The following is an 11,869-nucleotide window of genomic DNA, read 5'->3' as shown; positions in this document are numbered from 1 at the left end:
AACCCACCAGAGCCCACCAGGTATATGCCCATAAAAGGAGTAGAGGCTATTTCCTGGAAGCCCACTAGTTATACAAAGGATGAAGGCATTTGTATGTTGGGCCTTGTTCCTTTCTTTAAGTGAGCTAAAGGTTTGTGCAAGTTTTCTCATCTGAGTGGGCTAAAAGTTCTATCTGTGCAGCTGTGGGCATATCTCTAGGCACAACTCCCTGTGCTAATTATTACTATTTTTTAATCCAATCAGAGAACTTGTGATATGTGGGAAGAAGGCACTAACCGGTGGGTCAGGGGCTCTCCAAAAACCCTTCCCTTGCTGTTTACCTAAGGCAAGCTAGCTAACTCCTCTCACTTCTTGTTCTAACACCTTTTTTTTTTTTTTTTTTTTTTTTGAGGCGGAGTCTCGCTCTGTCGCCCGGACTGGAGTGCAGTGGCCAGATCTCAGCTCACTGCAAGCTCCGCCTCCCGGGTTTACGCCATTCTCCTGCCTCAGCCTCCCGAGTAGCTGGGACTACAGGCGCCCGCCACCTCGCCCGGCTAGTTTTTGTATTTTTAGTAGAGACGGGGTTTCACCGTGTTAGCCAGGATGGTCTCGATCTCCTGACCTCGTGATCCACCCGTCTCGGCCTCCCAAAGTGCTGGGATTACAGGCTTGAGCCACCGCGCCCGGCCATAACACCTTTTTATTCTTCTCAAATTCTTTACATTTCTGATATATCGTTTTTGTAGATAATAATTCCTGTTGAAGAACTTGATTGTTTTCAGCCAGATATAGACATTTTGAAGATGCACCTTCCAGTTCTGCTGTAAGATTATCAATCTTATGTTTTATCTTTTTAATCTGAATATTCATTTCAGGTTGACTGGTTTTTAAATATCCGTGGAAACTAAACTCTTCAGTTTCATATTCATTTAACTTCTTTTCTGTCATTGCTAAGAGTTTCTTACGCATCCTAGTTCATTTTGAGACCATGAAACCATGCACACATTTAAGAGCAGCTTCTTGAATGTAAGCAATATGGAAATGTCTTCAATTACATATGCAACCCTTTCCACCACCTTAGGACGAATTGAAGGACTGAGGAGGGAGGACTTGGGTCCCAACTGGCCTTTCTTGGAACCCATTCTGAAGTTAAGAAACACTCCCAGCCCTTAGCTCACATATGTGACTGCACAGAATTGAGAGGGCTCCCATAATCTGCCTTTAACTTTTCATCAATGTCCTTGGTTCAGATCTTTGGGGATGCTGTGGTTCTGAAAACAAAGGTGCATCCCACAGTTCTCCAATGGGATCTGCCTGTGGACACCCTAATTCATGGTTGTCAGCATCATGTTATTCCAAGGCCGTCAGGAGGTCATGTCCAGCTCCATTTCCCATGCAAATCCACACTATAGATTCTTGCTAGTAAATGTGTTTAAAAGTTCACACTAAGGCCGGGCACAGTGGCTCATACCTGTAATCCCAGCACTTTGGGAGGTCAAGGCAGGCAGATCGCGAGGTCAGGAGATTGAGACCATCCTGGCTAACGTGGTGAAACCCCATCTCTACTAAATACAAAAAATTAGCCAGGCGTGATGGCACGTGCCTGTTATCCCAGCTACTAAGGAGGCTGAGGCAGAAGAATCGCTTGAACTTGGGAGGCAGAGGTTGCAGTGAGCCAAGATCACACCACTGCACTCCAGCCTGGGTGACAGAGACTCTGCCTCAATAAATAAATAAAAGTTCACATTAGAACGTTTCTCTGTGACAACCCAGGTAGCTCTAAAGTGACAGGGTGGAAGAAGCCATGGCAGAATGTGTGTCATGGGACACATGCCCCTTGACCATACAAGATCCACTGTCCCATAACCACCAGCTCTGCACCAACCACCACAGAAGCCTCAAAACCAACAGTGGCATCACAGAGACGTAGCCCTACCATGTCCCAGCTACAGGACACAGTCGGACAAGATCAGGCATGTTCAGGGTGGTATGGCCATAGACTGCAGGACACAGTCAAACTTCTTACCTTCCCTAACTTGCCCGCCCCAGATTTTCTGGCACATTCCACCTGGCTCGGGCACTGACAATGACGAGGTCTTCTCTCCTCTGTGCGTGTCACGTGTGCTGCTGCAGGGCTGGTTTTATAGCCTTGCCTCCAAGGCCAGCACTTACTGCTTTGTGGAACAGAACCCACCCTGCAGAACTCCAGCCTTGTGGTATATGGGAAGCCGCCATGTCAGAGAGGTGCCACTGGCCATGGAGCCCACTCGCTTCATGTCACTCCCAGAATGCAGAGTGTACTGAACTCGCAAGAAACTGTGTCCTGACAGCACCAAAGAGTTCCTTCTTTGCTGAGCTGTGCAGCCATGGTGGGTGTCAGGCCATTCCTTTGGTGGAGGCAGTGCCGACTGTTACCTGGATAGCAAGTCAGAGTGTCCTGCCAGGGATGTGGCAGGAATGAGGGAAACCAGCTCACCATCATCCAACCTCGCAACAACTTCCTGTCTTTCCCTGGACACCAGAAGTGATATTTCTGTCACTTCAAGATGTTTAGTCTGTTTTGTAGGCCTCCATCCTACCCCAACAGCAGATGTGGGTCAGGGGGCAACCTTGCAAGGCTTGAGCATGGTCAGGTCCCGTGGGGCCATCTGGAGCGAAGTCTGCTGGCAGATGTGCCCTTAGTGGAGGTGAGGGCTACCAGGAAGAGCTCAGAGGAGGGCATGCGGCTGAGCCATGAGATCCACACCTTTGCTGCCCTCACTGTGCTCTCAGTGGAAAAGCAAACGGACACAGGGTCAAGTCATGAGGGATGTTTCTGGAATCATCTACAATTTATAACAATTGAAGGACTGAAGCAGCAGCATCAATCCACTTCCAGCCCTTTTGCATCCTTGAACTCCCATTTTCTACTTTTACAGAAAAGCACTTTTTAGAGTCTATATGCTCAAGTAGTGTAAAATGTCTTCCCCATCAGGATGGGCTAAAGAGCCACTTTTTGTGAGAGGCTTGGGGGCTGGAAGGCACCTCTCTGCCACATGGGATGTGGGTGAGAACAATTCACTCTTTGAAGATTAAGTGTATGTGAGCTTATGGTGAGGTTTGTATAAAACCTGTTTGTGTGTCTGTTTAAGTCCTACAATTCAATAAGTGCTTCTTTGTTTTGTTTTTTGAGACAGAGTTTCGCTCTTGTTGCCCAGGCTGGAGTGCAATGGTGCAGTCTTGGCTCACTGCAACCTCCGCCTCCCGGGTTCAAGCAATTCTCCTGCCTCAGTCTCTGGAGTAGCTGGGATTACAGGCGTGCACCACCACACCCAGCTAATTTTTATATTTTTAGTAGAGATGGGGTTTCACCATGTTGACCAGGCTGGTCTCAAACTCCTGACCTGAGATGATCCGCCCACCTCCGCCTCCCAAAGTGCTGGGATTACAGGTGTGAGCCACTGCACCTGGTCAATTCAATAAGTATTAATCTCCTTGATAAACAGGTTCTATAGTTGATGTAATGAACAAAGCTATACTAATATCCCTGTCTCCTCCAACCTGACATTCTAGAAGAGAAGAAACAAGAAAATAAGCAAAACTATACAGATCACAGTGGTTATTCCTCAGGAAGGAGAGAAACCTGGAGTAGAGGGGGCAGGCCTGGGGTCTGTGTGTCTCTGCAAGCATCTATTGGTATCTCTGGGCCATTATATCTGTGAGTTTGTGAGATTATGTGTTTGTGTCTGGGTGTGTCCACCTGTGTGTACAGTGAAAATGGTTGTGTCTCTTGTATATTGGTCTGGGAGGCTGTGGGGGCTGTGTGTGTATATTTTTAAATCTAGAATGCTTTCATTTCATTTTCTTGCCTGATTTCCCTGACAGCGCTCCTTTAACACACTGAGTAAAACTAGTTAGGGCCGGGCACAGTAGCTCACGCCTGTAATCTCAGCCCTTTGGGCAGCCAAGCGGGCGGATCACTTGAGTCCAGGAGTTTGAGACCAGCCTGACCAACATGGTGAAACCCCGTCTCTACTAAAAATACAAAATTTAGCTGGGTGTGGTGGCATCTGCCTATAGTCCCAGCTACTCGGGAGGCTGAGACGGGAGAATCACTTGAACCTCTGGGAAGTGGAGGCTGCAGTGAGCCGAGATGGTGCCACTACACTGCAGCCTGGACAACAGAGTGACAACTCTGTCTCAGAAAAAAAAAAAAAAAAAAAACCTGTTAGAGCATACATCCTCTTTTTCCTGATCCAGTTTTTCACCATCAAAATGATGTGGGTTTTTCATATATGGCATCAATTGAGATGATTGTCATTTTCCATCATTTTGCTAATGTGATATATGACAATTATCAGTTTTCATATTTTGAACCATTTTTATGTTCCAAGAATAAATCTCACTTGTGGTTATGTAATGCTTTTAATATGTTGCTTCCTATGGTTTCCTGGTATTTATTTGAGGATTCCTGCATCCCCATTCACAATAGGAATTAATGCAGTCTTCCTTGCTGTCAAGCCATTTCACACCTGCTTGTGAGCCCTGCCCTGAGATCTCAATTATGTAGTAAGTCTTTTTATACTCACTATGTGTCTGCCACATAGCCATGCGGGTCAGAACCACACGTTTTCAGGCGACACTGGCAGTTGGCACCATGAACAAGATGTCTAGATGCTGGTCACCACACCACGGGTCTGTTCTCTCCTCTGGGTTGCTAACCTGCTCTGCTGCCCAGCAGCCAGCGTGTACTTTAAGCTGCTGCTTGCTGCCCTGTGTTGCATTGCTGAGGCCTAGCCGGCCTCAGTTCCAGATTCAGCTGAGCTAAGTCAGCAGTTTGCATAATTCCTCTACATTAAGGAGCAGAAGTATGGGATTGCAGCCCCAATTTTTGTTGTTGTTGTTGTTAGACGGAGTTTCGCTCTTATTGCCCAGGCTGGAACGCAGTGGCACGATCTTGGCTCACTGCAACCTCTGCCTCCCAGGTTCAAGTGATTCTCCTGCCTCAGCCTCTCGAATAGCTGGAATTACAGGCATGTGCCGCCACGCCTGGCTGATTTTTTGTATTTTTAGTAGAGATGGGTTTTCTCCATGTTGGTCTGGCTGATCTCGAACTCCCAACCTCAGGTGATCTGCCCGCCTCAGCCTCCTAAATTGCTGGTCTTACAGGCGTGAGCCACCACGCCCAGCCAATTGCAGCCCCTCTTACATAGTCCTGGGTCATATGTTTTGACTGGGACCTAGCTGTGGTTTTTTTGGTTTTGTTTTACTTTGTGTTTTTTAGACAGAGTCTTGCTGTGTTACCCAGGCTGGAGTACAGTGGTGTGATCTTGCTCACTGCAACCTCTGCCTCCCAGGTTCAAGCAGTTCTCCTGCCTCAGACTTCCAAATAGCAGGGATTACCGGAGCGTGCCGCCACACCCGGCTAATTTTCGTATTTTTAGTAGAGATGGGGTTTCATCATTTGGCCAGGCTGGTCTCGAACTTCTGACCTTAAGTGATCCATCCGCCTCGGCCTCCCAGAATTCTGGGATTATAGGTATGAGCCACTGCACCCGGCCTAGCTGTGACTGTGTATTTTAGAATGAAGCTGTGACTAATGCTGGGTATTGGCCTTCATCTAGGGTGCAGGCTGGTGGGAAGATTTTTTTTTTTCTGTGCAAGTTGTGGACCCATCAGGTAGTCATTCCCGAAAAAGTAGTCATCAGAAAAACAGAACAAAAAGAGTGGGGACTGGGAAGCTGCAATTAGATGGTGTCTTGAGGTCCACACTCTCCAGGAACCTTAAATACCTCTGCTGTTGCTGCTGCTGCTCATGCCTCTAATGCAACAAAGACCCAGATCTCCAAGGCTGTCAGAAATAACCCTCATGGCATCCTTGTAGCTCAGCAAAGATGTTAGTTCAGACCTAAATAAAGCCCTGTGTCCTTAAACCACACAAAGCATCTCTCACCATGCAGGAGGCCCCCAACTGATAGTAGTTATTTGAAGATCTCTGGAGGAAAAAAGTACACATGCTGTAGTAGAGAGGGCCCTCCCCTCCCCAAAGTATTTCCAGTGAGCAGAAAACAAAACAGTGAAGGAGAACTGGGCGCGGTGGCACACGCCTGTAATCCCAGCACTTTGGGAGGCTGAGGCAGGTGGATCGTCTGAGGTCAGGAGTTCGAGATCAGCCTAGCTAACATACCGAAACAACGTCTCTACTAAAAATACAAAAAATAATTAGCTGGGCCTGGTGGCAAGTGCCTATAATCCCAGCTACTAGGGAGGCTGAGCCAGAATTGCTTGAACCTGGGAGGCAGAGGTTGCAGTGAGCCAAGATCGCACCATTGTACTCCAGCCTGGGCAACAAGAGCAAAACTCCGTCTCAAAAAAAAAAAAAAACCACAGTGAAGGAAGGAAAATAGATTTTTGTTGTTTTCTTTATTCCAGCAACAAAACCTGAAACAAAAGTCCATAATTTGAGCCATTTGGAAATTGAATATATACTAAAAGCATCTGACAAAATTCAACACCCCTTTCTTGATTAAAAAAAGAACAACCTAACAAACTAGGAATAGAAGAAAAATACCCAGGCTGGGCGTGGTGGCTCACGCCTGTAATCCCAGCACTTTGGGAGGCCGAGGTGGGCAGATCACCTGAGGTCGGGAGTTCGAGACCAGCCTGACCAACATAGAGAAACCCCATCTCCACTAAAAACACAAAATTAGCCAGGTGTGGTGGCGCATGCCTGTAATCCCAGCTACTTGGGAGGCTGAGGAAGGAGAATCACTTGAACCTGGGAGGCAGAAGTTGCCATGAGCTGAGATCGCACCATTGCATTCCAGCCTGGGCAACAAAGAGAAACTCCATCTCAAAAAAAAAAAGAGAGAAGAAAGAAAAATATCCAGCATAATAAAACCCATATTTGAAAACACAGCTAATACCATATTCAGCAGTAAAAGACAAAGCTTTTCCTCTAAGATCCGGAAAAAGGACATTCCTTCTGTTCGACATACTGCCAGCCCTCGCAGACCAATTAGACAATTAAAAAAAAAAAATAGAAGGCATCCACATTGGACAGGAATACATAAAATTATCTCTTTTCGTCAATGGCAAGATCCCTGTGAAGAAATCCCTAAAGATTACACTTTTAGGCCAGTCATGGTGGCTCATGCCTATAATCCCAGCACTTTGGGAGGCCGAGGAGGACAAATTGCTTGAGTTTAGGAGTTCGCGACAAGCCTGGGCAACATGGTGAAACCCTATCTCTACAAAAAAACAAAACTTGGCCAGGCAAGGTGGCTCACACCTGTAATCCCAGCACTTTGGGAGGCCAAAGTGGGTAGATCACTTGAGGTCAGGAGTTTGAGACTAGCCTGGCCCACATGCTGAAACCCTGCCTCCACTAATAATACAAAAATTAGCTGGGCGTGGTGGCACGCACCTATAGTCCCAGCTACTCAGGAAGCTGAGACATAAGAATTGTTTGAACCCGGAGGCAGAGGTTGCAGTGAGCTGAGATCGCACCACTGTACTCCAGCCTGGCCGACAGAGACAGCTACAAATATATATATATATATATATATATATATATATACACACACACACACACACACATACATACACACACACACACACATATATATACACACACACATATATATATACACACACATATATACACACACACATATATATATATACACACACATATATATACACACACACATATATATATATACACACACATATATACACACATATACACATATACATATATATACACATATATATATACACACACATATATATATACACATATATATATATAGAGAGAGAGAGAGAGACACACACACACACACACACACAAATACAAAAATCAGCCAAGTGTCATGGCTCACGCCTGTAGTCCCATCTGCTTGAGGGGCTAAGGCAGGACGATCGCTTGAGCCCAGGAGGCAGAGGTTGCAGTGAGCCAAGATTGCTCCACTGCACTCCAGCCTGGATGACAGAGGGAGACCCTGTCTAAAGAAAAAAGAAAGAGTCCATTTTTAAAACTTAAAATTAAAGTAGTTCTTCAGTATCCCTGGGGAATTGGCTCCAGCGTGACCCTTGGTACCAAAATTTATGGAAACTCAAGGCCCTTATATAAAATGGCCCAGTATTTTAACAGAAATATCAACCTAAGGCCAGGCGCAGCACGATGGCTCACGCCTGTAATCCCAGCACTTTGGGAGACCGAGGCAGGCGGATCCTGAGGTCTGGAGTTCAAGACCAGCATGACCAACATGGTGAAACCCCATCTCTACTAAAAATACAAAAGTTAGCTGGGCGTGGTGGCACACGCCTATAATCCCAGCTACTCAGGAGGCTAAGGCAGAAGAATTGTTTGAACCCAGGAGGCAGAGGTTGCAGTGAGCCGAGATCATGCCACTGCACTCCAGTCTGGGCGACAGAGCAAGACTCGGTCTCAAAAAAGAAAAAAAAAAGAAATGCCAACCTAAAAGAAAGAGGCTGAGGCGCAAGTATAATTTAACAAGTTACTTGAACCAAAGTGAGAACAACTTCCTGGGAGACTCAGACCAGAGTAACACTGGATATGAACTCCGTTCCACCTTTGTTACAAGCAGGTGGGTTTTTTTGGTTGTTGTTGTTTTCTGGTTTGTTTGTTTGTTTTTGTTTTTGTTTGAGACAGAGTCTTCCTCTGTCATCCAGGCTGGAGTGGAGTGGTGTAATCATGGCTCACTGCAACCTCCACCTCCTGGGTTCAAGCAATTCCCCCACCTCAGCCTCCCAAGTAGCTGGGATTACAGGCACCTGCCACCACACCCCGGTAATTTTTGTATTTTTAATAAAGACAGGGTTTCACCATGTTGGCCAGGCTGGTCTCAAACTCCTGACCTCAGATGATCTGCCTGCCTTGGCCTCCCAAAGTGCTGGGATTACAGGTGTGAGCCACCACACCTGGCCAGAAGCAGGTTTTTAAAGGCAAAATGGGGTACAGGGAGGGGCTGGTATAAAGTTGTTTGGCAGGAATCCTCATTGGCTTACAGACACTGATTAGTAATTGGCTATCCATTGTTAAGCTATAGGACATGGGTTATAGTGTCTGGTGCAGCATTAGTAGGTTAATTTACAGCTGCTTGTGACAGTAGCAAGCAGTTTTAACAGGTGAATGCATCACTTAAAGTGGGGGGAGGATGTGATTACTGTCTCATTTTCATGCTGTCTCAGCCTAATAATTTTTTTTTTTTTTTGAGACGGAGTCCTGCTCTGTCGCCCAGGCTGGAGTGCAGTGGCTCGTCCTCAGCTCACTGCAAGCTCCACCTTCTGGGTTCACACCATTCTCCTCCCTCAGCCTCCTGAGTAGCTGGGACTACAGGCGCCCGCCACCACGCCCGGCTAATTTTTTGTCTTTAGTAGAGATGGGGTTTCGCCTTGTTAGCCAGGATGGTCTCGATCTCCTGACCTCGTGATCCGCCCGCCTCGGCCTCTCAAAGTGCTGAGATTACAGGTGTAAGCCACTGTGCCCAGCCCTCAGCCTAATAATTTAAAAGATCTCGTTCCAGACCAAACTGAGGGTTGGGCTGCGATTTCTCATGGCCCAATAACAAGACACAGATGAACTGGGGAAGAAGAGAGTTTTTATTTCTGCACCTGTTACAGGGAGAAGGCCTGGAAATTATCACCAGACCAACTCAAAATTACAAAGTCTTCCAGAGCTTATATACCTTCTAAGCTATCTGTCTACGTGTAAGTGTGCACTCTTCTAAAGACATAAGTGATTGAGTGATGTGACATGCAGCTTGCGGTCTGTACGTGTGCGCACTCACTCCTTCCTCAACTCCTATCTTTGTGGTAGCAGCAGATGGGGCCACAGTTCAGTCACCAACATGCAGCTCTTTGTCTGCGCCCAGGAGCTACACACCCTTGAAGTGACCGGCCAGGAGACGGTCACCCAGATCAAGGCTCATGTAGCCTCCCTGGAGGGCATTGCCCCAGAAGATCAAATTGTGCTCCTGGCAGGCACGCCCCTGGAGGATGAGGCCACTATGGGCCAGTGTGGGGTGGAGGCCCTGATTAGCCAAGTAGCAAGCTGCATGCTTGGAGGTAAAGTCCATGGTTCCCTGACCCATGCTGGGAAAGTGAGAGGTCAGACTCCTAAGGTGGCCAAACAGGAGGAGGAGGAGGAGGAAGAAGAGGAGGAGGAGGAAGAGGCGGAGGAGGAGGGGAAGGGGGGAGGAGGAGGGGAAAGGGGGAGGAGGAGGGGAAGGGGGGAGGAGGAGGAAGAGGCGGAGGAGGAGGAAGAGGTGGAGGAGGAGGGGAAAGGGGGAGGAGGAGAGGAAGGGGGGAGGAGGAGGGGAAAGGGGGAGGAGGAGGGGAAGGGGGGAGGAGGAGGGGAAGGGGGGAGGAGGAGGGGAAGGGGGGAGGAGGAGGGGAAGGGGGAGGAGGGAAGAGGAAGAAAGAAGATGACAAGCCAGGCTAAGCGGCAGATGCAGTACAACCGGCACTTTGTCAACATTGTGCCCACCTTTGGCAAGAAGAAGGGTCCCAGTGCCCACTTTTTTTTCTTTTTGAGATAGAGTCTCGCTCTGTCGCCCAGGCTGGAGTGCAGTGGTGCAATCTCGGCTCACTACAAGCTTCACATCCCGGGTTCATGCCATTCTCCTGCCTCAGCCTCCCGAGTAGCTGGGACTACAGGCGCCTGCCACCACGCTTGGCTAATTTTTTTATTTTTATTTTTAATTTGTTTTTTATTTTTAGTAGAGACCAGGTTTCACCATGTTATCCAGGATGGTCTTGATCGCCTGACCTCGTGATCCACCCGCCTCAGCCTCCCAAAGTGCTGGGATTACAGGCGTGAGCCACCACACCCGGCTTCCCAATGCCAACTCTTAAGTCCTTTGTAATTCTGGCTTTCTCTAATAAAAAAGCCACTTAGTTTAAAAAAAAAAAAGATATAAGCAATTGACTTATTTTAATCTTATTTAATTGACTTAACTAAGGTCTGAGTCCTGAAGACCTTCTTCTGGAGCCTCAGGAAATTTACTTAATTCTAAATGGGTCCAGATGCTGGAGTGATTACCCTTCTCTTGTCTCCAGCTAAATCATGGAGGTTTGGGGAGTTCCTTCAGACCCCAATAAACTTGTTTGTGGAGGCCTGGGGCGTTTCTTCAGACCCCCAGTAAAACTTGTTTAACGCTTAATGGTTCTTTTAAGAATTCCTTCGTGGCCCTGCTCAGTGGCTCACGCCTGTAATCCCAGCACTTTGGGAGACCGAGGTGGGCAGATCACGAGGTCAGGAGATCGACACCATCCTGGCTAACATGGTGAAACCCTGTCTCTACTAAAAGTACAAAAAATTAGCCAGACATGGTGGCACGCACCTGTAGTCTCAGCTACTTGGGAGGCTGAGGCAGGAGAATCGCTTGAACCTGGGAGGCGGAGGTTGCAGTGAGCCGAGATCGTGGCTGGGCAACAGAGTGAGACTCCATCTCAAAAAAAAAAAAAAAAAAAAGAATTCCTTCATTATTTTTGTCATGCATTAAAGCCCAGGAAAGGCCTAGGAAAAACTTTTTGGTGGGCTTTTGTTACATCCTAACCTTTATGTAAGGGCTCTGGCTTTTAATATTTAACTTAACCACTGAGTACTGAAACAGTTGTTACGGAGGTCTGCGTTAGTGAGACCTGGCCGGCCACAGTCTCACATTCTTCAGATAAAAGTTCTTTTCTCATAACCTACACTCATCTTCCTATATACTTTAAATCATCTCTAGGTTATTTATAATACGTAATACAATGCAACTGCTGTGTAAATAGTTGTTATAATAAGTCGTTTAGGAGATAATGAGGGGGAGAAAAGCACATATTCATTACAGACACAGCCAACCAATTTTTTTCTGAATATTTTCAATTCGTAGCTGGTTGA

The 11,869-nt window shown here is 47.0% G+C and overlaps 1 pseudogene; it reads left to right on the top strand.

Annotated features, from left to right (window-relative positions):
• The first annotated feature begins 9,369 nt into the window (after positions 1-9,369).
• LOC104680678 lies at positions 9,370-10,139 on the top strand (annotated as a pseudogene).
• Positions 10,140-11,869: the final 1,730 nt, after the last annotated feature.

This window comes from Rhinopithecus roxellana, chromosome 8 (genome assembly GCF_007565055.1).
Source record: "Rhinopithecus roxellana isolate Shanxi Qingling chromosome 8, ASM756505v1, whole genome shotgun sequence".
NCBI lineage: Eukaryota > Metazoa > Chordata > Mammalia > Primates > Cercopithecidae > Rhinopithecus > Rhinopithecus roxellana.
This window is presented reverse-complemented; position numbering and strand designations above follow the sequence as displayed.